This window comes from Engraulis encrasicolus, chromosome 22 (assembly GCF_034702125.1).
Source record: "Engraulis encrasicolus isolate BLACKSEA-1 chromosome 22, IST_EnEncr_1.0, whole genome shotgun sequence".
NCBI lineage: Eukaryota > Metazoa > Chordata > Actinopteri > Clupeiformes > Engraulidae > Engraulis > Engraulis encrasicolus.
In genome coordinates, this window is record NC_085878.1 from 14,248,240 (window position 1) to 14,270,758 (window position 22,519).

Genomic DNA, 22,519 nt, shown 5'->3' on the forward strand with positions numbered 1-22,519 from the left:
ACACACACACACACACACACACACACACACACACACACACACACACAGAGAAGAGAACAGAACAGCAGAAGCAGCAGCAGCAGCAGCATCCCAGACGAGCGAGACACAGGCCTCATTACCATCAGTGCTGCCAGGGCCCCTGAGCAGATGCATCTTGGAGGATAATACGAGCCATTTTCAGTTACGATGCCACCGCCTCCAACGGCACTATACCACCGCCTCTAAATGGGTAGGCTAGGCTGGCATCATTCGCCTCCAGCCCCCCTATCCTCGGCAAAAGTCGTGGGGTGCCATGGATAAAACAAGGACATAGAAAAAAAACGATTCATCATGCTGTCACTGGTGCCTCCATGGCCCCGAGATAGAGGCTTTGCGGTGTCTGAGAGGCTGGTGAAGAGCCTATCCCCCCCCACCACTACGCTACAGAAATGGCCCCTTCCATGGTCGCCTCTCTCTTCCTTTGATTTATGCCATGGAAACAGCAGACGAAACGTTTGGGCCCCATTGTACGCAAACGATCTGCTTTTTTTTTTTTTACTATTAATCATACTAATTGCTGCCACCTTCCAACCAATTTTTATGCCGATCTGTGCCTTTTCCCTAATTCATTAGTCATCTGCACCTGAACCCACATTGTCTGGCGCTGACCAGATCCTGTATTCTGGGCAAATTGTGTTGAAGTATTGCCTAGAGTCTGGGGACCGTTCCAAAGGAGCAACCAAGTCTCATGTGCCAGTGTATTGCAGAACTTGGACGCCTTGAAGATTTGACTCAAAGGAAAGGAGTTGATGCCAGCTCAAAGAAAATGAAGCCAGAGCAAAACAGAGAAAGGGTGAGAGAGAGAGAGAGAGAGAGAGAGAGAGAGAGAGAGAGAGAGAGAGAGAGAGAGAGAGAAAGAGTGAGTCGTGAAGAAAGAGAAGAAGTTGTAAGTCTTGACCAAACTATGAACGACAAGGTAAAGGATGATGGACCGCATGATGTAATTTCAGAATAAGATGCAGTTTCCCTTCATTTGGTCATGGTTGTGCGTGAAGCCATGCAGTTTCTAAAACCTGTGTCCTGTTGACTATTGACTATTCATGTTCGGGTCCACTTTTGCGGACAAAGAGTCCTGAGAAGGATTCTCAGAAGATGTTTGGAAAAAGTATTTCGGTATTAGCATTAGGGCTGCACGATTATGGAAAAAATCATAATGACGATTATTTTGGTCAAAATCATAATCACAATTATTAATCACAATTATTGATTTTTGCCGATTTTTTTGAAAATTATAACAAGATGAAATATAACCAAGAATTAATTACATACGGATGAGCAAAATAAAATGAATTGTAATAATTATGTATAGGCAATAGCATGAAACTTAAGTGGACAGATTTCTGGCCAGAAACACCAGCCTGTCAGTATGTTCTGGCTTCAAGGACGCTCTCAAAAGTAGGTCACTAATGCCACGATTAAATCACGATTAAAATCATGAGTTCGATTTCAATATTTTATCACGATTTTGATTATTTCTCGATTAATTGTGCAGCCCTAATTAGCATCCTCAAATATGGTTACAAATACGCTACTTCGATATGTAACCACATTTTCCATTCTTCGGTGAAATCCATTAGAGGAAAACAGTGCAGAACAGTCTCTGGTTTTGACCTTGGGAGTCCTGTTGTCTTGACTTCATGTTCGAGAAGGATTCATGTGAGGCGGCACATGATGATGGAACAGCCCATGGTGATGGAACACTGCACAAATTATCATATCTGTCAAGTGGGAAATGACAGCCTACAGTACAACGTGACAACAACATCCACCCAAAATTGAGCTCATCATCTATTTGACTGCCAATTATGTGCTCGGTGTTTCCATGGAATTATGGGTGCTTATCTCTTCAGTCTGACATAGATCTTCTCCAGTCTCAATAGACCCCTTTACTGTTTGTACACAGATGTGATTGGGCTGCACGCTCATTGTTGGAGCGAAATTGGCAATATACTGCACATGTGTAAAGAAACTAGTTAGGTGTTTTTTTTCCGAAATAAGAAAATGGATACTCAGGATTCCTTCAGATATGAAGTGGGTGCCACAGACACGGGCATTCCTGATGGTGTCCTCAGTCCAGTCGGTACGTTTGATTTCTTGTAACCACAAACATCTCCTATCAAAGTGTACTTTTCAGGATCTCTATTTTTACAAAAGTACACGCTTCAAGACGGCAGGTCTTCTCTCTTTAGGGTCTGCACTGTCTGTTTGAATGTCTGTGTGTTTGAGTCAATGCATGCACAGTCGGTGATGACGTCATTTATAAACTGGTCAATTCTGGTTAGAAGAAGAATATGTCCCTCAAAAAATATCAATGGTGGATGATCAGAAATAGTACTTTCCCCCACAAAGCTGGAAGGCTGCCATTAAGGAGGAAAATAAAAAATATGACAACGGCACTCAAACAGTCCAATGACAAGCACATGGCCACAGTCCACACACAGTCAATATGATAGTCAATAGTGATGCCAACAACTCTGTGATGTCACACACTGCCTCCACTATATCCATCAACTTATAACAGATGCAGACTGCTCAGTTAAGTGATTGGCTACATTTGGGAAGCTGGCTCTGGAAGGCGGCCCTGTCTGTCTGTCTGTCTGTCTGTCTGTCTGTCTGTCTGTCTGTCTGTCTGTCTGTCTGTCTGTCTGTCTGTCTGTCTGTTTGTGGGTCTGTCTGTCTGTCTGTGGGTCTGTCTGACATTCGTCTGTAACACTGACAGCCTGGGCTGCTTCAGGACCTCGGCAGGAGATTGTTTGATTGATTGTAGTGTTAATTGATTAGCCACATTCAAACCTGGCTGGAGGCTGAAAACTGTTTCCTCTCACACCTCTCTCTCACAGCCTGTCACATACACTCTCACCTCTCTCTCTCTCTCTCTCCCTCTCTCTCTCTCTCTCTCTCTCTCTCTCTCTCTCTCTGTCTCTCTCTATGTATCTCTCTCGCTCTCTCTCTAACCCTGTCTCTCTCTGTCTCTCTGTCTCTCTGTCTCGCTCTCTCTGTATGTCTGTGTGTCTGTCTGTCTGTGTGTCTGTCTCTGTCTCTCTCTCTCTCTCTCTCTCTCTCTCTCTCTCTCTCTCTCTCTCTCACACACACACACACACACACAGAGACACACACACAGACACACACACACACACACACACACACACACACACACACACACACACACACACCACACACACACAGACACACACACACACACACACACACACACACACACACACACACACACACACACACACACACACACACACTGGCTCACACTTTGCCTCATTTCCACTCTCTACTACCGTGTCCCACTCTCACTGATTCCTGCTTCCAGGTTACACACATCAGTATGTTCTGTTGCCCTACTAGACATGTGGCTCAATTTACTTATTTCTTCTTGTGGCCAATATATAACTGTGCCATGGCAATTGCTCTCTCTCTCTCTCTCTCTCTCTCTCTCTCTCTCTCTCTCTCTCTCTCTCTCTCTCTCTCTCTCTCTCTCTCTCTCTCTCTCTCTCTCTCTCTCTCTGTGCAGTGTGTGTGTGTGGGCAACCTGCATGATTCAAATGCTAGTCTCATATGATTGCTAACAAGGGCAACACTCTCTGTCTCTCTTTCACACACCACCTGTTCCCCTGTTTTCTATTCCTCTCCTCTCTCGTGTGTCTGCTCCTCCGCTCTGTTCTCATTTCCTCCCTCTTCACCTTTTCCCTCATTTGTTACTCCACTCATCTGTTGTTCCCCATCCCTCCCTCCCTCCCTCCCTCCCTTCTGGTTTCACCTATTCTCTTTGTCCCTTCTGTCATCTCTTTTGCTGTGCTTTTCCCTTCTCGCCGGTCCTCTCCTCCTTTTCCTCTCTCCTCCCCTCCCCTCTTCTCCCTCCATCACTGTTCTCTTTCTCCCCACCTTCATCCTCCTCATTTTCATTCTGCCCCTCTCTCTCCTTCCCCACTCTGCCTCCGCAGTACATTTTACGTTTATCTAACACTTAGGGAGTTGAAATGTTCCACTCTTCAAATTTGTTCTAATCTCCCATCCTTGCCTTTACATATGCTCCCCTCTCATATCCACATATGAGTGTTATGGGTTATGAGTGTTATATAACATATACGTTTTAAAGTCTCATTTATCGGAAACATCTCTGCACATCCTCCAGTACCTCCACTCTCACCACCCTCCTCTGTCCTTTCTACTTCTTCCCCCCCATCTCTTTCTCTTCCTCACCTCTTGCCCTTTCTCCTCGTCCCTGTGATGCTGAGCAGCAGCATCCCTGTCTCAGCTGAGCTTGTCCTCCTCTGAGCATCGGCCAGCTGAGACAAAGCCTGCACTGATGTAAACAGCTCCTCTGGCCTCCTACCTACCCCAGAGAGAGGTGTGGGGGAATCGGGGTGGGTGGTGGGTGGTGGGGCAAGGGAATTGAACAGCAGAGAGAAAAAATGAGAGGGGAAGTTCAGAGGGGGAAACAATAAAAAGAGGAATACAGAGAAAAAGAGAAACGGGGGAGAGAGAGAGAGAGAGAGAGAGAGAGAGAGATAGAGAGAGAGAGAGAGACATAAAGGGGAAGAGGGGGAGAACCAAGCACACAGGAGAAATGAAGATAAAAGCGTAGACAGAGAAGATTGTTGATGGAGACCAATCAGGTGGGTGATTGAAAGATGTATAAAATGATTACAGACAGGCTCAGATCAAAGCAAGAGCTTGAGATACCTAGGAGGACTCAGACAGCAGACAGAGGCACATTTCCACATTATTTACCTGAGAAAGTAACTCATCATTGTTGCAGAATGTTTAACATACAGTGCTTGTTTTTGCTCTGTAGCAGTTTTAAAGGAATGCAATTTGGATTTACTGAAGGTCTAATTTCCAGAGCATATGTGGTTTATCACAGTCATTTTTCATGGGTAATTATTAGCAAGACCCAGCTAAAATTAAAAGTACTTCATTACCCATTTGGCACGGAATTTAATGAGTTCTGCCTGGTCTTCGTACCATAGTGTGATAAGGACTGGACTTGCCGTTTGACTGAGCATTCAGCACAGCCAGCTGGGTCACGAACAGAGACTTTTTCTTTCCACAGCATTATGCGCACTCATGCATAATACTGTCACTCTGACCTGAGGTGGGCAATATGGCAAAAATAATAATAAATCCAATGCCCCCCATATCACCTTTATCACCATACTGCAAGTTTGAGATCTGGACCGAAACTTTATGTCTTTTGAAGACACAAACCTACCTTTATTTATTGTCTTTTTAGCAGCCTACATGCAACTCTATAGCCAGGATGTGCCCTCCTAGTGACACAACACCTTCAGCGTTACTTCTGGTCAGGCCAAGAGCAATACAATATGGTTTCTGAGCTCCCGAATCAGGAAATCAGGAACTCCTCCCACTTTGTCGGGAAGCATACAACCATTAGCAAATCAAGGGAGGCAGGTTGACAATGCCGTTTGGGAAATGTTAATTGTTATGCTCTTGGTCAGACCAAGTCTCGAAGAGATTTGAAACTCGATGATAATCAGGCTAGCAACTCTATACGACACTAGATATGTTAGACTGTTGGTTTTCATTGGCCGGAATCTGGGTTGGGTGTAACATAAGTCTGTACCTTGTTTCAACTCTTGACTCACAAATAGCAGTGGCACCAGGTGGGGCGAGGGGGTTCCATAATTGAACTGCCATGAAACTGTCTATGCGGTTCAATTTGTGGTTCAGCAATTGCATACATCAGGACCAAGCCGCAGCAGTTGGTTAAATGAAAAAAGTGCAAGCCTTAACGTGGAGTGAATTAATCCCAATGTTGCGAATTTGAGGTCAGGCGATTTACACACAGGCCATAGGTTGATGCTGTAGGCTGGGGGTCACATTGTAACAGTTTAAATGGCAGTTAATTCAATACTTCGAGAGTACTCTGGAACCTATTAAAATCTAGAAAGTCTTAAATCGGTTTTCTACTTGTTGAATTAACACTTGTTGAATTGTCACACTGTCTGATAGCACCTAAATATTTGGTGGACTCAAAAACATTCTTCAATACTTAAAAGTTTTACAGCAACAACAATGCTACTCGACGACATCGAAGTAAGAATTTATGGGTTTGTTTTAGTGCCTGCTGTTCAAATGAACAAAAACTACACACGTATTGAACATCAGCCCTGGGGAGCAGATAAGTGGAAGTCTGAGTATGAGTAATTACGCTCCCCGCGTTCACCGGATCAATTAATAGCTTAGCACCCGCAATCAATGGCTATCTGCGGCTTAAACCCGAGTGAGGTAGTTTGCTGAGAGCACATCAAGTGTGCAATCATGTTCACTGATGGAGCGCTTATCACCAGGCTTTTGTCAGATGCTAAAGGCTGCTGCTAAAACCCATCTACAAAACCGGGCACATCCGCATGATCAATCTTGAATGCAAATGTGAGTCGGATGCATGATAAGGCTGAACCCCAAGGCCAAGAATGAGTGTGTGCAATCTTTCTGTGTTATCAGCGTAAGTATAAGGGCCACTAACACCTATGTCCGGGTCCAGAGCAAAGTCATCTGAAAGCCCCTCCCACTTAATACATACAATGTAATGGGGACCACATTCCCTGTCCCCCCTCTCCCTGGGCCCAGGTCGACTGATCCCTGCCTGTAAAGCATCAGGCCCTCTGGAGGAAACTATCAACAGCCCGTTTTATCCAGTCATCGCCTTCATCATTTTAGGCTTAAGGAAAAAAGGGGGGGAAGAGGCCGAGGCACTTCCATCTTCTTATGGCTCCTATCAGGCCTCAGTGATTCCTATCGCCCCGAGAGCACATTACAGCAATAGCCACCACCCGTTCATTCGTTTACGGGTGCGCTTCAGTTCACTGTGACTACTACACCGCTCCCGCGCACATACATCACATGCACCGCATGACTGCTCGATGGCAGGATGCCTGTCGCCGTCTAGAGACACTTGGTGCTGTCAGGTCAGATGCTGCCTTTTACTAGAGGGGGTCCTTCGCTCCTCCTCAGACTTTCTCTTTGCAGGGGCATTCATTCATTCTCTCTTCGCAGACTTTGCCATCTTCACTGTTTCCTCTTCAGGGCTTGGGGTCATAAAGACTATAAGACCGAACTCATTCACCTTAGTCTGGAACTGGATTCTACTTGCTTGCTGTCTGGTGGGTAGACGGGGTGTTGTGCAGAAATCACAAAATTGCTATTAATCGAAGTGAGAGAGTACAGAATGGTACTTGTTCACCTATTGCTGAAATAGAAAATTAAACCAATGCAAATTTCATCTAATGTTATTGGTAAGTGTATGTGAGATATGAGTGGGAGACGGCGACATAGAAGGATCAGTAAATGACCTCGGGTTGAAATCGAACCCAGGTCCCCAGCTTTATGGGACAGCGCTATAATCTAGGTTTTGGCATTGTATGTGACAAATTAACTACTCCAACTCTAACTCTAATCTACTGAGCCATGGCACCAATACTTTATTGTACCTGTGGGGAAAGTTGGTTTGCAATCATTTCATTTTCTAAATATATCATAATAAATGCACAAACATCAGATATGACATGTCAGACAGAGAGTAGAAAGGGTGCAGTATCGTTGTTTATCTGCCCTGTGTTTCCCATGCTGGCATTCCTTGCTGTCACTCATTTGTCAAGATGTGACGGGCGGGCGAGTAACCCGAGTGTCGATCCCGGAGAAGTCAGGTCCTCCCGAGAGCATATCACCATGCAGCAGACACCTACAGGAGGACAAGAACAGACTGCCCACACACATCTTCACACAAATACCCACCCACGCATACCCACCCACACTCAACACACAGGTCACCCCGAGTTAGTGTTTCCAACTGCCTGGGGTAAAAATACATGACACCTCATTCGTGACACCTCATTGGTCTGAGGGTCTTCCCCCAGAAAATGTTGCATTTCTTAAATGCCATTTCCTGCATTTTAACAAAACTGTGTGCTGTTTTAGCTCAATACGGAACCATACGTTTGTGTCTAAATATGGGACTATTCTGTATTTCGAGGGACGGTTGGCAACCCTACTACCCCCAGTCCACCCCACAGCTCGCTCCACTCATGAATAATTTAAGTCACTTAGTATGAGACTGGGTCTGGACCTTTTTGATGGCCCCCGTCATAATCTCCTCCCTCTTTCATATCTTATCAGTGAAACTTCCTGTCTCACATCCTGCCTCCCAGTTCACAACCAGTCCCCCACACCCAACCCCAGATGTCCTGCGTAACAGCTCATATTTCCTCTGCCATACTGTACAGCCCCTCCCAGTCATTTAGTAGCACCGGACATCTCACACGGAGCAATTAAAGTTTTCTCGCGACGAGTCATTGGAGACTGTAGGTGTGTGTGGAGGATATTTCTCCTCTAACTTTTCTTGTAAAAAAAAACAATAATAAAACGTGCAGCCTTTTTAAGGAGATACACACTTGAGGCAAAATCAGACGCATGCACTCATGCACGCATGCACTTGCATGTGTGCATGTGTCTATGTTTCTCTATGTCTCTATCTCTATCTCTATCTCTATGTTTAGGTCATATCGATGTTCACCTTCACCTTGTCCTTTACTGCACATCTACAGTATATGAGCCATAAACTCTGCTTTCATATGGTTATAGTGCTTTCGTTTGAGTATAACCTACATAGATTGAGTTGAAATTCAAATATTCTCCCACTCTCACAATATTATAAACTTGAGGTGTATGTGTGTATGTACAATGTGTGAATACAAGTGTATGTACGTACTGTAGTATGTCACCTGAAACACATACGTATCTGACTCAAAATCCTGCTCTGTTCTGAGGTGAACTAAGTCGAGTCAGCTGCTCTCCCCGTGGCGCCATGCAATACTTTATGGCAGGCCCTCGAGTCGACCCACTCATTCTGGCATGATGCCCGCCGCTCAATTGATTCTGAGGGCTGTTTGCCAACAGATAGCAGGTGGGTGTCTATGGCCCAAATCAGTCTCCTGGTGTTTCCTTATATAGAGCCATCAGTGTGGCGGAGATAAGAATGGGCCTTTTTGTCATCTTTTCAGTCCCAGCGCTGATAGGATTTCATATTCCTCACTCACTTACACACACACACACACACACACACACGCACACGCAGACACACACACACACACACACACACGCACACGCAGACCCACACGCACACCCACACACACACACACAGAAACACGGACATACGGGCACAGATGCACACATACACACTTCTACTGTCTCTCTCTTTCACAGCACACACATGTCCTCTCTCTCTCTCTCTCTCTCTCTCTCTTCCCCCCCTCTCTCTCTCTTTCACAAACACACACGCGCACATATGCACACACACACGCACGCACGCACGCACACACGCACACACACACACACACACACACACACACACACACACACACACACACACACACACACACACACACACACAAAGAAAAAGACCTCCCACACCTCCTCTGAGGCTTGTTAAGTACGCTGTCTGGCCATTGGCGGAGAGGCGCTGACTTTGAGATGACTTTGCCACTGTTCATTATCCATTACATGGCAACAGCTTTCTTTGTTCAATCCGAGGGTTACAGCAGATTCTTGTGTGTGTGTGTGTGTGTGTGTGTGTGTGTGTGTGTGTGTGTGTGTGTGTGTGTGTGTGTGTGTGTGTGTGTGTGTGTGTGTGTGTGTGTGTGTGTGTGTGTGTGTGTGTGTGTGTGTGTGTGTGTGTGTGTGTGTGTGTGTGTGTGTGTGTGTCCACTAGGGTAATAACATGGAGAAAATGGTACTTTGTGTGGCCCACATTCTGGGCCTCATACATCTAGCAGTGTTTTTCTTGGTCGTGTTGTTGTTACTGGTAAAGGCTTAAGTGTTAAAACATGTCCTCACTGACAGATTAAGGTGAGGGATTGTTTTGGTGTGAGCACAATTTAGCACGCACGCACACATGCACGCACGCACGCACACACACACAGACCACCAGCTGTGATTGAATGATAAATAGTATGAGAGCAGGTCACCACTGCAACTTAGCTGAGTAAAGTGAAGAGCAACCAACTAGTCCAAGAAGTCCAGAAAGTGAAGTCCCCTGTGTATTGTCCAGAGAAAACGGCCAAGTGTCCAAGCGAAATGCTATTCTTCTATTCCATTGTGGGGAAGTCTTGAGAGTTCTCTGATGAACCTATAGGTGAGTGGAAGAACCCGAAATGGGTTTCTAATAGATTCCTCAGAGAACCTTTAGGTGTTCCTCCACAGTGGCAAACTGAAGAACCCCTAAAGGTTCTCTGGGGGAAAACTGTGTGAAGAGAATATGTGGAACTTGTGCAAGGTTTCCTGAGGAACCTTTGGGTTCTTCCAAGAACCTACAGGTTCCCCACATACCTTTTAGGTTGTCCCACAGTCAAATTGAAGAACCTCTTAAGTTTTTTTTCTAAGTACATTTTCACAGAGTAAATTGTCCTCCAATTGAACTGAGTCTTGGACAGGAAAGAGTTACATAACCAAAGCAAAGCGAGATGTGTTTTGGTTTCTAAGGGGTACCTTTTTCAACAGCACACCGCAACACGGGCTAAAACAACAGCAGCCGACTGGCGCAATGCATCATCGAATATAATTGGGGCCAGAATAAGCACAACACAGCATGCCTTTGGATAGCATAACCAGCAACACCAGAAAGACATTCCCGAAGAACTTTATCATTCATTTTTCTGTGGTGAAAGATGTCAGTCACTTTGGGGCCAAGGCTCTTCAACAACAGCACAGAATATCCACCCCATGAAAACTCTGGCAGCAAACCAAGACAAGACATTCCGGGAATATTACCCCTCACAACAGCACCAAATTAGATACCATTCCTGTCTACTGACAAAGACAAGTATTCTCATAGTAATGACCCTCAGGGAATACAGCAGACAAGCCCCAAAATCCTATCGTGTGTATGCCACAGAGTGGGCTTAAATCCCTCAGCTATTCTCATTATCCTGCTCGAGTAATCCCAGGTAACAACAAACCTGAATCCTAATGCCGTTGTTGTGTCTTGCCTTTAAGCTGTGAATGGGCTGAGGAAACAAAGCATGGCTGAGCAGGAGACGGTGTCAAAGCCAACTGGCGCCCTGTTTTCCTTACGATGACCTCTCAGAGGTCAGAGATCACTATGGGAACACAGTAGCGAGATGGATTTGTGTGTTTGTGTTGTGCCGTTGAACGTTTGAACTAAACCAGTAGGCGTGATAGCAATGTGTAGAGACATGTACGCAGGGAAGCCGACAGGGGGGGTGGGGGGGGGGGCAAAGAGGTCACTTGTCCAGGGCCCAGAATTGGATCCTCACATTGTATTGATTAGGTTTGGGGCCCTTTCAGATGTCTTTGCCCCGGGCCCAGCCAAAGCTGTCAGCGGACCTGCATGTACGTGACACAGTGATTACTGTATACAGCTCTGGAAGGGTAACCGTAGTGATTTTGGCGCGTTTAAAAATAATTGCTGTCGAGGTTCATAGCAAGGTTTATGACAGATGTATCACTTCAGCCAAGTGCTGCTCACATACTACAGCATGTAATAAGATATCGCTGTCGCTATCTATGACAATTTCTCATTTCACTTTAGCTACCAAGTTGGTGCAAGTGTTACCATTTCCAAAATGTCCTGCTTTTCCCCTGCACCACAGCAATCTTGCTCTCCATGTGAAATGACTTCCTTTGTAAGAGGACACACTTAGAGACAGACAAAGAAGGACCAATGGCTTTTAATTTATTTCATATCAAGCCATAATTACTAATTTTCCCTTGTTCCCATGGGAAATAATGCTGTACTTTGTACTTGTGGGTTGTTACCAACCCAAAATTATTTAATTAATTAGATAAATATAAAAAACACTCGTCTACCTTTCCTAATACATTTCAATTGTTTTTCATTTATGTGTTTTCATATTCATACACTCAATAGGGTTGGTATGTCTGAAATGTGCTGATATGAACTACCCTAACCTTGTGAAACACCAAACATGAATCTTGTCAATTTGCAAGATTAATGTTGTACAATTACTGCTGTAATACAATGCCATAAATTCAGCTTGTGTTATCATTAAAGTATGCGAGGCTCAAGGAAGACCATTACCACATCAGCCTAACCCACCACATTGTTGTTGATCCAAGAAATTCAGAGATAGCAAGAGGGTTCAAGTTGTCTCTTCATCATTCTTCCCAAATATGCATTTGAAAACACACGCACACACGCACGCACCCACACACCCACGCACGCACGCACGCACACACACACACACACACACACACACACACACACACACACACACACACACACACACACACACACACACACACACACACACACACACACACACAGTCTCACATTGAGTCACATTGAGAGACATGCATCAGGGCTAGCCATTATCATACTTATTTCAAATGTGGTGCTCTGCACTTCTTTCCAGACGTAGAAACTTTTTAAGCCCCCCATCTTGGTCGGTAAGAGCTGCCATGAATCTCCCGCGGCAGGCGTGAATGCGCAGCAGCTGTCAGATGGATCTGTGGTGATTATCGCCCGCTTTATGGTTACACTTTTTACAGGTCTCGTCTGACCGAACGGGATTGTGGGTAACCGTCTTTGTGTTATTCATCATTCAAGTATGAGTTGTGTTGTGTTCCCAATTTATTTATGTGTCTGAGTTTAGAAAAGCGCGCAAGCACACACACACACACACACACACACACACACACACACACACACACACACACACACACACACACACACACACACACACACACACACACACACACACACACACACACACACACACACACACACACACATACACACACACTCAAAGAAACACAGTTATGTGTCTGAGTTTAGCGACGTGCACAAACTCTCTCTCTCTCTCTCTTTCTCTCTCTCTCTCTCTCACACACACACACACACGCACACACACGCACACACACAAACTTATCGCACTCAAACAACATATCCCACCAGGAAGGAAGGTCGAGGGATGGGGGAATGGCACATAAACTTTAAAACAGCACTATCAAGTGGCGGCATATCACCGCCTCACTCTCGGGGAGCCATGCAATATGAATATGAGACACAAGTGTGGGGATCGCTAAAGCTTCCTCCTGCTCTTATTAATGTTGGATATGGTATCTACCGCTGGGGGTAAGGCAGGCTCACACAGTGTATTGTAAACCTTCTACCGATGCGCCAAGCTGATGTGAATACTAAAAAGACTGAAAGTATAAAACTAAGGCAAAGGCTTCTGTCTGGAGTGGCAATAGGGTCATTGTATTGTTCTCCTTGTAGTGGGGTGGCATCATAGATAGCCATTTAAAACACATCTGATTTAAAATGGAGGGCAATGCCTCGCTCTCTGGAGGTGAGTTATGGGTTGGGACATTGTGTTGAGAGTCTGTCAGGGGTAGACTGTCAAAGTTCGGTTCTTTTGGGGCCTTGCTGTGTGACACCTCCCCATGGAGTCGCATACAGAGTTGCCTCTCTCCAGACACGCTGTCAATCTTTGAGGTAGAAGTTCAGGAAACTTGGAGACACTGGCGGAAAAAACTGCACCAAACAAGATTCAAAAAAGGGCACCAGAGAGCTCTCACATCAAAACAGCCTTCCAAGCTGTGATGAACAAGGGTGAGTGCTTACAATTTGACAGTAAAATAATGAAACAAGATTTATTGACCATGCAGGGCACAGCTTGTTGATGTCCAGAACTTGTGGCTTTAATGCTGCCATGGTCCAGGATTCAGAGTAAATGATAAGACACATTAGCTCACTTCAGTCACAAAAAAATCAATCTCTATCTTTGGGGAAAGATGAATTACTGTGATTAAATGTTACTCTTTGTCTTTAATGGTACTGCAGCTATTGACTTTAGAAAGATGTTTGAGGAAACCATTGTGGCCCATGTCAAGTGAAAGATGAAAGGAAGCAGATATCACAGAGCTGCATGATCCCACATCAAAGCTGAGACCTATAAAAAAAAAATCCAACAAATCTTTTTGTCATCGGGAGTATGACCTCCACTTCATATCGAGCCCTTGGACCCCCACCACGACCACCTTTCCCGGTCTACGCTACACGCCCCAGACTTGAAATGGAGGAAAGGGGATTGAATTTCAGAGAGATTCCAATCTAGAAGTTTTAATAAATGTTTAATGTAGGAAATGTGTCCTTATCAGCGTCTAGCATCCGCCATTTTGTTGAATGCCATGTCCTTGAAGTGGCTGACCAACTGGCTGTGGTGTCGGTTTCATTTTAATCTCTCGCACAGTTCACAGTCAGAGCAGAACAGAGTATGCACAGTGGATTGTGCAGCATTAATTCAACACTTACTGAGTAGAAGCTACACTTTACGTGTTAAACTGGACTCTGTAAGTGTTGAATAAACACTGTAAAATTGACTGTGTGACTTTTCTTCCCTTCACCCCTCCACCGCAGTACGATACCCAGAATAGAAGCCCATGGACTGGGCAGATGAGCGAGTGACTGGCTGAGCAAAAGGTGTCTGGTCAGGGAGATAACAAAGCTGACTCTCCCATCCCATCCCCTTCCACAGCTCCCCCATTGTTACTTTCCAGAGTAAATACATCCCTGCACAGGGCTAAAAGTTTCCTTGTGTGTGCTGTGTTGCTGTTTTTTCATGCCCAGTGTACTGCCCCATAAGCTCATTGTGAACATAAAACAAGGATTAAAGTCAAGGTGGACTGCCCACATCGGCGAATGTAACTGCCGCCCCACTGGCGGTATCACCACCACGGCCAAACCTCCCGCCTGCTGTGCTCACAGCCAGCCCTTTGCAGCTCAATCTGTGGCCAAGACAGCAATATTGCTGCGCTATATTGGCTTCGCTGGTCCGCCTCAATAAAGATAAATTACATTTTGTCTGTCTTAACACCACAACACAAACCCAAAACTGTGGGTTTGGAAATAAAGGGGAAACAATCGTGGAGTGGGTTTTGCTGGACGAGGGGTGAAGTGGCTGAAAAACAAGGTTTTATTGCAGAGACATTATTGTTCTTTTGCTTTGGCTGGGGGCTGTTTTTGTTTCTTCCTTTGCACTGCAATTGAGGATAATAGGGCATTTTGTATTCTGTAATATGGACAGAAGAGAATTGTGGACTGGGATGTGTCTCACAAATTGAAACGAGTTATTGTTGTAGTTTGGTGTTATATCGTACAGTATTAGCAGCCTAGGCCTACCCATTACATGTGACTAAATAGACTGCAACCTAGCAATCAATCACAACAGGATAGAATAATGAAATAATAGAAATAACTCAAATTTTATATTAAACTTTTAGCCTGATTATCATGACTTTCAAATCTCTTCGAGACTTGGTCTGACCAAGAGCACAACAACTAACATTCTCAAACGGCATGGTTGACCCACCTCCCTTGGTTTGCTACTGGTCGAGGGCAGAAAAGGCTGAGCCAAAGTTTAAACCAAACATTTTCTTAGTTACGCCTTAAGCACGCCTCTACCCAGGACCATTGGAGATGCTTTTCCTGAGCAAGCGTAGCAGAGCCAAAGGTGTTGCGTCAATGCGAGGGCAGAGCCTGTATTAAACTTTAACTTTAAGCTCTCTCAGTGAAAATGGGTATGTTACAACATGGTTGGATAGGGAACATATAATGCTGCTGTTTGCCAAATGTTTTGTTCCCCCAATTCCCATTACATCTTGTGTTATACGTATGTAAACACTTCAACTGTGTTAACCCAAGTGAATGGCCAGTCTCACACCAAATGGTTCAATATATAAAGGTAGGTGTATATTTATACCCAAACCTATGAACCAGTGGTTCCCCTTTTGCGCTGAGTCATGACTCAAAAGCCAGGTGACCTAGAGTTAAACCTTTTCCTAAACTTAACCATCACTGAAACATAACATTTTGTTTCCTGATTTGACACAAAGTTTGAACCCCTGTTGTAATATATTGAGGTTTTGGAGAGATTTGGCTGTTTCCATTTTCCGGTCTGGGGTGCCTTTCTGGAAAGCGTAGTTGCTAACTATGTTAGCTACTATGTTGGTTGCAATGCAATTTCCCATTGTCAACTACCGAAGTTGCTAACTGTTAACAACTACGCTTTCCAGAAATACACCCCTGAGCTGTCAAAATGTAAAGAAAAAAAGTATTTAAAGATTTATTCATATTCTTTTGAATCGCAGCAGTACTGATTGTTTTTCTTTAATGCCGCTGTCCAAAGAAAAGAAGTCAATAATATTGAATGTCTGTACATGTCATCTATCCACTGAAGTTTAGGCTATTATATTTGGATGTCATAGCTTTCTTATACGGCTCTGTTGCACAACGTGTAGGAAGTTAAATTTGTGTTGGAAAAACTTTCCACTTCTCTTTTTTTATGCCACCTCTTCCACCCTGATATTTAGAGCTCCAGTGAATCCCTCAGAGCCTTGGCAGTAATTCACAGCTTTTGATAAAGGCTCTTGTCTAGTGCTCTTAAAAGACTGGCTGTGTCACACAAGAAAAGCGCTGTCACTCCATAAAAGAGCCGAGCCCAAGCCTAAAAATAAGCTCAGCGGCTTTAATCTGGTGACAACACACAAAGCACTACATCCCCTTTGATATTAACATTAGAAAACATTAGCCGCTCATTCTCCAAGATTAGCTAGCCTACTATAAATAGCAACTTTTTGCTTCACACAAGTCAATTTCTTCTTGGTTAAATGAAAGCTACACTGGACAAAAGAGACACAGATAGCAGATCCATCCACATTTATTTGGCTAAGACGAAATTCCCTCCTCTACTAAACTAAGCTGAAGCTATCAAATATTTTCCTCAGTTTGCAGCAATCCGACTGGCAATGGTTGTAATTGTTCGGGTCAATGGTCTGACGGTGTGGATGAACAATGGAGCGTGCAACCATAAAGCACTTCTTCAGCATGCACTATCAATTCTTATGTGCGTACTTTGTAGCTACAAATACTGATTGGCATGTGTGTTTCAATGTGGTTTGTGTGTTTGCGCCTGTAGTTGCTTATTCACCGTGCTGACTCACAGGCTCTCATCCTGTACCCTCCAGTCAGTCACCTCAGCAGAGAGAGAGAGAGAGAGAGAGAGAGAGAGAGAGAGAGAGAGAGAGAGAGAGAGAGAGAGAGAGAGAGAGAGAGTGAGTGAGAGAGAGAGAGAGAGAGAGAGAGAGAGAGAGAGCACTTTGTTGTCTGAGTATACAGTGGGAGACATAAGACATCAGTCAGACCCAAACAGACAATGATCTCTTTGTATAGCAGTGCCAGGGGCTGATTTTGAGAAGGCACCAGAGGGCATACATTTGCAAAACTGTGGCGGTGATCTCCCCCAAATTTCCATTTGAAAGCAGTAAGATACACACGGCAGTAAATCGTAGCCCTTTGCTGATGCACTCTTTGTTTGTGGCATCCACAGAGATGCCCATCAGGCCACTGTAATACCCCAGGGCCCGTTTCTCTTTCAAGTCAGACAAAAACAGGAGGAACACTTGCTGAACTTGGGAGTGACAGTTGGACAGTTCTTCTTCCTACTCCTTTTCTTCTATGCTCTAACGCATGAGTGTGTATATTGTGGTTGGGGGGGTGGAGGTGGGTAGACTACTGGACTGTTACTTTCCCTGAGAATAACAGAAAAAAGATTGTCCAAGCCATTGCTTCTGTAGCCTGAGAGAGAGAGAGAGAGAGAGAGAGAGAGAGAGAGAGAGAGAGAGAGAGAGAGAGAGAGAGAGAGAGAGAGAGAGAGAGAGAGAGATGAAGACTGAGGGCTCTGACTGAACCTGCTGCTGAAAGCACACTACACTAGGCTCTGCCCACCAGATTGCAGCAGTGGCTATTGGCAGGCCTGCCAGACCTGATCAAAGTGCTGTCACTATCCGCTCTCTGATCTGCTGCTGAGTCTATTACACATCCATTCACGTGAAGGGTGGACAGGAAGAGCTGACTGACTGACTGATTGAATGAATTGAATTGAAATGGAATCAAGGAAGTAAAGGAATGAAGAAATGTATGAATGTAACAACAAAAAAGAGTGCAAGAGAGAATGACTAAATGAATGAAGGAATGTTGAACAACTGCATAATGCATGGACTGAATAAATAAAGGATGGAAGAAAGGAATGAAGGAAGGAGAATAAAAACAAAGAATGAAAAATGAATGAATGTCATCACTATGTCTACTCCACCATGCCTACTCACAGCTTCAGGAAATGTGCTGTGTCATCTTTAACATTTTCCCCTCAAGAGATAATCAGCTGAATGTCAGGAAGAGTCTCTTTCCTGTTTTTATGAGAGAGGTATCCTATTCAGCCTCAGAAAGGATTGATGATCACCCATGGAGAAAAAGGGCATCCTGTACAATAACTATAGGCATACGGTATAGTACAATACCTAATGCAGCGAGTAGTGGTGGAATGCTTATTTAGACAGCTCATACTAAAACTGCCTGATGTTTCACAATGAAAGCTCAGTCATATGTTTTAGTAAGAATAATTCTTTAGAATGAGGTTCACCTCTTAGCCACTAACTAGGCCTTATTACTGTCTGTAAGTCACAAGACATGTGTTAAGCAAGATTAAAGGTCTATTGGTGCTTATTACAATCAGGCTATCAATAAAGGCCTTACTCATGTATAAGTGAGTATTGCAAAGCTAAGAGAAATCAGAGACCTGTTATTGTAGGTTCTTATTACCATTGTGTAGGCCTTATTTGACTCAGTTAAGAAATGTATGCATACTGTTCATGCCTACCAAATGATTGATTTCACTTACATAACACATACGTCCCTTATACAGCATTAGTGGCTTAATGTGTGGAGGCTATTCTAAAGTGTTACCATGTTTTCTTTCCATTACCAAGTCCGTCTACATGTAAGTACTTGAAGCACTTGGCTAGTATATCTTCCGTTTCGCCTGTTGGCACATGGGGTGTTAAAGCAGCTGATGTGTGCAGTGTGCACGTATGGGGCTGCCGCTCTCTGCCTTCTCTAAATGAATGTGTGTTAGGTTGCGCAGCTGGAGGATTGCTTTATGGAGTTGGGGGAGAGTAACTGCACTGGTGACCAACATAAATCCTGTCCAAAAGTCAATGAGGCATATTTCAAAGCCATTTGTATTAGAAGGGGAGGAGAAGATGTCTGCCCACAAACATAGGCCTACGTACACTACAGTAGGTTGCTAGGTACTATAGTAAAGTAAATTATAAATATATAAAAATATGTGTGTGCACATGGGACAGGATTTGGAAATGTTAAATGGAACACAACCACAAGTAGGCAATAAGGATTTCAGAAAATATATGGTGACATCCAAGCACACCCTTGATCAATTAACATTTACTCTGAAGTGTGTGTGTGTGTGTGTGTGTGTGTGTGTGTGTGTGTGTGTGTGTGTGTGTGTGTGTGTGTGTGTGTGTGTGTGTGTGTGTGTGTGTGTGTGTGTGTGTGTGTGTGTGTGTGTGTGGGTGTGGGTGTGTGGGCGTGTGGGCGTGCGTGCATGTTTGTGGTGCATGTGCGCATGCATTGTCTGTATGTTGAGCATGTGTGTGTATGTGTACAAGTGTGTTGCTCGTGTGTGTTCGTGCATGCATACAGTATGTGTGTCCATGCGTTTGTCCGTCTGCCAGTCTGTCTGTCTCCAATATAGAGCCTCTGAGTGCTGTCATAACTGTACTGCGAGGAAGTAGGAAGCAGGAAAGGAAAGGCGTCCACCTGAATGCCATCCTTAGGTGGAGTACCGTATCTATCGCCAGATAGACCTGTCACTTCTCCACCCCTCCTGTCCGTCCAAGCACAATCCAAGTGCCAGGTGCCAACTCCTCTTAAGCAGACCACAAAGGAGAACGGAAGACAGAGAGATGGACGAAAAAGCAGAGACAGCGAGAGTGGAAGAGAGATGCAGAGAAGAGAAAGTTGGAGCAAGAGAGCGAGAGAAAGTGAGAGTGAGAGAATGGAGGAGAGGATGAGGCAGCAGGAGAGAAGTTGGCACACTGCAAACTTTCCAGATCCCTCTGCTAACACTCGCCTTCACAGCTTTATTTTTTTTTCCAGAAGTAAGCAGTTTTTCTTGGGTGGAACTTTCTCATCCTCCCCCATTAATTTCAGTCCGGTGTTATTTGACACGATCTGTCAAAATGCCTGCATTGGTCTAGTGTATGATGAATAAGGCACAGGCACATGGTTGTCATCATAGCTTATTGGTGCACAACTTACATCAGCTGGTGAGAAAATGACACTACATCTATATCATCTGCAGTTTAAATAAAAAAATAAAAAACAGATATAAACATAAAAACAGCCTTTTATATGCATTGAAAGCATGCTTTTCCGGTTGTTTCTAAACGGTGTGTATGCATTAGTATGCATTTGGATCGCCACCAGGTAAGTGCAGCACAGACATATAATAATCAAGTCATATCATATGTGTTGTCAGGTGTCATACATTGAAAACAGAAAATTGATGAGACAGCACCATCATATCTGAAACATATGGTTTCATATGGTTAATGTGGAATATTGTGAAATACATATCAGTACCAGTTAGGAATTATGATCTAATTACCACATGGAGATGCAAGTGATGTTGGGAAGCATGCAAAAAAATGACTATACAGTCTTTTCTTTTGACACAGTTAGATGATGTCTTGCCAAGGACGTGCGCGCGGGTCCATGCCATATGGTGCATGGACCTTATTCATCGTTATCCTTGCTCTTACTTCCTCCTTATTGTGTGTGTTGTACGTCTGGTCTATCTTCATCCTTGCTCAGGCCCTTATTGTGCACCCATGGCCGTAAGTACCATTGAGGACACAGAGATCATGTCCTCTGTATTTTTTTTTGATCTATGATGAAAATTGATATATGATCAACAATGATAAATTCAGTCATACTGCACCCCAATTGATCCTCAAGGCAGTGATTAATGAAAACAAACTTGAGTTTCACTGAGGTATTTGAAGAATGTACGGTATACAGTACAGCAGGCGCGGCCGGTTCATTAAGGGCAGATGGGCAGTGCCCCCCCAAAGACTCTTCCTCTGAGAAAAGTAGATCCATTCAGAAATTGTAGATAAAATATGTATTGCAACCTCAATCACACTGGGAATCGTATTACATCAATGTTGTAGTTTGTGACGATCTTTGCGAGTGGAATCGGGTTTTATTTTTGTTGAGAAGTCTAGTTTACACCTAGTGTGGCTGTTTAACGTTAGGGTCTATGGCCACTGGCCTGGGCAGATTTCTCAGCGCCTCAGCTAAGCCCCGATCCCATTCTACAAAATTAGCACTGTAGCATACTTAGCATAATATCATAACATAAGCGCGACTTTATGGACGCTATCAGGGCAGATGTATGATCTGCCCTGACCAATGACACGGTGGCCCTGCCTGCTTTGAAAAAGACACAGCAAACATATTACTCCGCTCATCTCTAACATGTGGGATTTTATTAACTCCATTGCCGCAAATTTCCCTCACAAAATCGGTGGATTAAACGGATAACCATGTCGGATTTGACGAAGGATATGTGTTGGCTGGTGAAGGATTCACGTTTGGGGTAGGTACAAGTCTAAGGTTTTATGACCGAAGTCTTTGCATAATGGGTAACTGTCTGTTATTTAATGAAATTTGAGGGCTTGCAATGTTGAGACAGCAAGCAAATGTGTAGCTTCGTAAAGTATGCTGCTGCTACCCCCACGACTAGCCGACTAGTTGACGACATTCTCTGAGAAGCTGCGTTGGGCTTACTACATAGTTTAAAACAAAGCGTGAGGGATTATGAATCAAGTCTTTGTGAAATAGGGAAACTGGAAGTTATTTAATGAAATATCTGAGCTTATTGAGCTTGGGATGTTGTTGACAGCTTCATTTATGCTCAGTATTGTCTGCTGTGTCCCCGAAAAAGCTAAAAAATACACTTGCACCCGGTCCAGCCTAGCATTGCAGAACAGGAGCGAGTCTGTTGATGAGCTCCCCTGTTAAGTTTTAACCATGGCTACTCGTTTCGAAAATAGTCACGTCCTTCCCCGGTATTGATGGCATTTGGTTCTGTGGTGCATTTAAACCGGCAGCAAGGGGACGACTGACTGAATTGAATAGTGTTGCAGGGCTTTGGTTGCATCAATGTAATGTACGAACGGTGAAGGCGAGATGCTGTGCTGTGCTGTGCTAGCCTTTTCCTGATTGCTGTTGCTGACCGGTTGCGTGGCGTGCATATGTGTCGTGTTGCTTGTCGCAAACTCCAACTCCGCGAGCAGACAAAGCATTTTTCTTGTAATGTCTTAACATGTGTATGCAGTCACTCTGCTTAAATGAGCAAGAGAACTAGCTGCGTGGAGAGAACTGTCAAAAACAGCTTTCTTCAGAACAGAAGTTGAACAGATACGCGCATGCCTGGTGCGGTGTATCACGGGAGGTGGAGTTTTACTAACACACCAAACACTGCGTAAACGCTCTCCTGTCTTGCCTACACACGCAATGAAACTCGTAAATTATACCGTATTGATT